Source organism: Lampetra planeri, unplaced genomic scaffold (genome assembly GCF_965212315.1).
Source record: "Lampetra planeri unplaced genomic scaffold, kcLamPlan1.2.h2 scaffold_103, whole genome shotgun sequence".
Classification (NCBI taxonomy): domain Eukaryota; kingdom Metazoa; phylum Chordata; class Hyperoartia; order Petromyzontiformes; family Petromyzontidae; genus Lampetra; species Lampetra planeri.
This window is the reverse complement of record NW_027613739.1, coordinates 430,355-434,126: the sequence shown is the minus strand read 5'-3', so window position 1 is coordinate 434,126 and position 3,772 is coordinate 430,355. Positions and strand designations below refer to the sequence as shown.

At 49.0% G+C, this 3,772-nt stretch overlaps 1 long non-coding RNA gene across 1 annotated transcript; it reads left to right on the top strand.

Moving 5' to 3' along the window:
• Positions 1–1,268: 1,268 nt before the first annotated feature.
• LOC144738516 (uncharacterized) lies at positions 1,269–3,529 on the top strand. Its single transcript, XR_013589278.1, has 3 exons — positions 1,269–1,331; positions 2,046–2,112; positions 3,457–3,529. It is a non-coding gene; the product is annotated as an uncharacterized LOC144738516 (long non-coding RNA).
• The last annotated feature ends 243 nt before the right edge of the window (positions 3,530–3,772 follow it).

The following is a 3,772-nucleotide window of genomic DNA, read 5'->3' as shown; positions in this document are numbered from 1 at the left end:
GCTAAACAAGTGTAACATTCCCTTATAATTCCCTGAGATAGTTTTTAATTAAAACATTTAAATAAAAAATTAACTCACAGCGGCCTACAGCCTACAGCTAGGCCTAAAGCCTAGAACTAGGCCTCAAACTCTCCCTTCGTATCGTACCCCCGCGTGTGTGAAATTTTATTATAGCCATTCATTTGTTCGTTCCTACCAGCCCACCCCGCAGGGACCTGTTTAACTGGAAACGGGATCGGCACCTGGTATTCCCAAGGCACCTGCTAACTGCTTCAGTCGCATCATCGCCTGCGACTCGCCAGGGCACAGCACAGCCACAGCCACTGCTTTTGCTACATTTCACTGCAGCCCCACGGTGATGGTGGATGGCTCTCCATCAGGTTACCCAGTGGCGTTTGTTTACTAGCCACACCCTGCTGATGCGACTCAGTGGAGACGAACCCTGGCAAGACTGGCCTTGTCCAAGTGAATGCCATGGAGACAAAGTTGTCATGATGGGCCCACTGGTTATTGGATTAGATGTTCTCTCATTTCACCCATGAAACCCTCTTCCTTCTTATTTTATTTAATAATAATTTACGGCCTTTTCAATCTACTTCTGGGTGAAGCCTTTCCCATGCCATGTAGTTCATGAGAGATGTTTGACCATACTTCACCATTTAGGTCCATTGGGATCGGTTACATGTGTAGGTCCAGGACTGATTTAGATATCACTCAGCACTGACGTTAGCCATGGTTGGGAATCGAACACAGGTCACCAGGTGCACAGCACAGCCTGCACACCATTGCACCACGGCTCTACTTGTTTATTTTATTGTGATCCACAGCTCACTGAGATTGTGCATTAACGTAGCTTAATGTGACATCCCGACATTGGGCACGAATTATTTCATTATTTAACGCATACATGATTTAATTATGTTGCTGTTCAACTCCCTTTGCCCTTCATTCTGTTCCTCTACAATAAAGTTGTCCGCTAGTACCAAGGGATCCACATTCATCCCTGTTACCGAATATTTTAGATCATTTACTGATAATTCGTGCTAAGAAATTTCCCAAACTCAGGATGCGCCACTGCGGAGGATCATGACCAGTAACTCGTGACGTAAATTACCATCGTGATGGGGACATTTTTCCACAGCTCTTCCTCCTCTTCCCTCACTGAGCTCCCTCACTGTTCCCACAGATGTTCCTTCCTCACTGATCTCCCTCTCTTCCCAGAGCTGTTCCACCCTCACTGAGCTCCCTCTTTGTCCCCACAGCGCTGTGAGGGAGTGGTTTCACCGTTGAAGGTGACACCGCGAGCTGAGCACGTGGAGCCATGGCTACAGGTTCGTACAGGAGCCGAGACCTGGGCCACACGAGTACTGACCCCAGAACTTGGGTCATGGGATCACGGGGCTCAGCCTCTTCACCACAGCCCCATGCCTATACCCACGACATGCCGCATGTGATTTTGCAGCCTGTGTGCAGGGCCCTGTGTATACGCATGGCCTGAGCACACAGCCCTGTGTACACGCAAGGCCTTATGGTACAAACCTCGACACAGACATGGCCTTCTGTATGAGAAACCATGGGACCACTCGTATAAATCACATCACTTAAAAATGTAATATATTTATGCTCAACATGCATGCAAGTTTGAGCTACTGAAGAGAATGCGTGCGAGACCCTGCGTGCCGCGACTCTGTGGCTGTCGTGTTGAGCTCTCAGGGCCCGATCTGAACACCTCGAGTCTTGTAGCTGGAGCCTGGCTGGGACCCTCAGCCCCTTAGGCACGGGGATTGACAGTCGGTGCTGTGGCAGAGAACGCCACTCGTCATCGCAAGGTTGGAAGCTAAATCCTCATTGAAGAACGACTCAGCCCACTCTCTCTGTTCGCAAAATGAGTACTATTTTTATGGAAGCAAGTTGTTATGCTGCAGAGAGTATGGCATCTGCCATGGGAATGTGGAATTTCCACCATGCTCCTGGAAGCCAGTAAACGTGAGTCAATGGATTCGAGCGTGACCCCAGTAATCCGGGTTGTGCTGCTGCTGTGGCAGACGAGAGATTCAAGAAGAAGACAGAGCAGGTGCGGATTCTCCTGGACGACATGAAGAAGCTCTCCAGGTGAGAGGGATGTCTCCTCACCCGCAATGAGGTTCTCTGCTGCTTTACGTTTTAAGTACAGACAAGAAAGCCATGTTATCTCACTTCAATGGTTAGAGTGAGGAGTACAGCCGATACTTGAATCCCAAACGACTTCTCTCAGTGCAAAGGCCGAGGCAGGGACGTGGAGAGACCTAGGGGAGGTGCGGTGACACCGGGGGAGGCACAAGGGACATACAATAAACACAGAAAAGTGTGGACATGAGTGTTAGAGGGACTTTGAGAGATACACGGGCAAGGGGACACAGTGAGAGCCATGGATACGTGCCAACAGTGGGAGACACGGGGGAGGTAATGGGATGCATGCAGTGTTACGGAGACAGGGAATTGAGGCCATGGAATAAAAACAGGGAGAAGGAAAAGAAAAGAGAGATGTGTTTTTGTTTAGATGTTTCCAGACAATTTATGAGCACCTGGAGAAACCCATACTATCACCGTATAGATGGAAACAGATGTTAATTAGTCCACTTCGTGTACCGCTGTCTCCTTGCAAGCCAGGGTATGCCACCTCGACGCACACGGGAAATAAGTTTCGCAACATTTGTGCGATCCACCAATCCTCGTCTCCAGTGCTCGATTACAGACCACGTGCATAGCCTCCATCGCCCGGCTGAGAGAGGTGAGAAAGAGAAGAGAGGGATTCGCAGGGAGAATCGAGAGAGATGAGTGAGCGAAAGAGATGCAGGGAGACTCCTGAGCAGTGCAGGTAACTGGTGGCTCGCTGTGTGCTCCGGGTGGCGCTGGGCGAGGAGGGCTCCTCGTAGCCACCCTGCGTGGCCCCGTGGCACACGCCGCCTGCTGCACAGTGGATGGTAAAGATCCCGTGGCGTCATTCACAAGAGTTGGCCATTATATGCTGGCATCGTGGTCCAACTTTTCAAAATTTTAAACAATTACAGAACCCGCAAAATACTCCATTGGAATGTACGGTACATCAATTATTGCCACCTACTGCTAAAACCTGGCAGGTCCCTCCTCAGCATAGTTATGATACTCAGGGAGGCTTCCTGAGCAAACAAGCATAATGATAATCATACTATCTACTAGTTACAGTATTTTATTTTTCATTGCATCAATTTTGTTTTTACAGTGTGACTAGAAACATTTAATTGAACATTCACATAGTGTGTGGGCAGATCTAATAGTCCATGATCTAACACATCGATCTGCAAACATATCAAACAAATTTACAATATTCTACATAAACATCCATGACATTTCTATCGATTACATTTGTGTATTAGCATTTTGTTTAATTTAAAAATGAAGTAACTCGAATCCTCAACTGTACCCTCTGTTTTCCAGGTTTGACAATTCCACCGGCCCAACCCTGCTGAGGATGGTTGGCATCTTTGATCCATACAACGTGGACGAGCGACAGGCCCTCCCAAGAGCCTTCCACAAGGAGGGGGGTGTAGGTGGGTGCTGCTCCTCACTGCACGCCACAGCGATTGCACTGCAACGATAAACTCTCCATCTCCCTGATAGACCTGGCTGTGCGCATTGCAGTCCACAAGCTTCCAGTTACTGGGACATGTGGTCCCAGCGCCTCAGTGCCACCGCTAAGCATCAGGGCCCCGCTACCCTGGTTAGGGAACTGAGCTACCCGACCCAGCGCTCG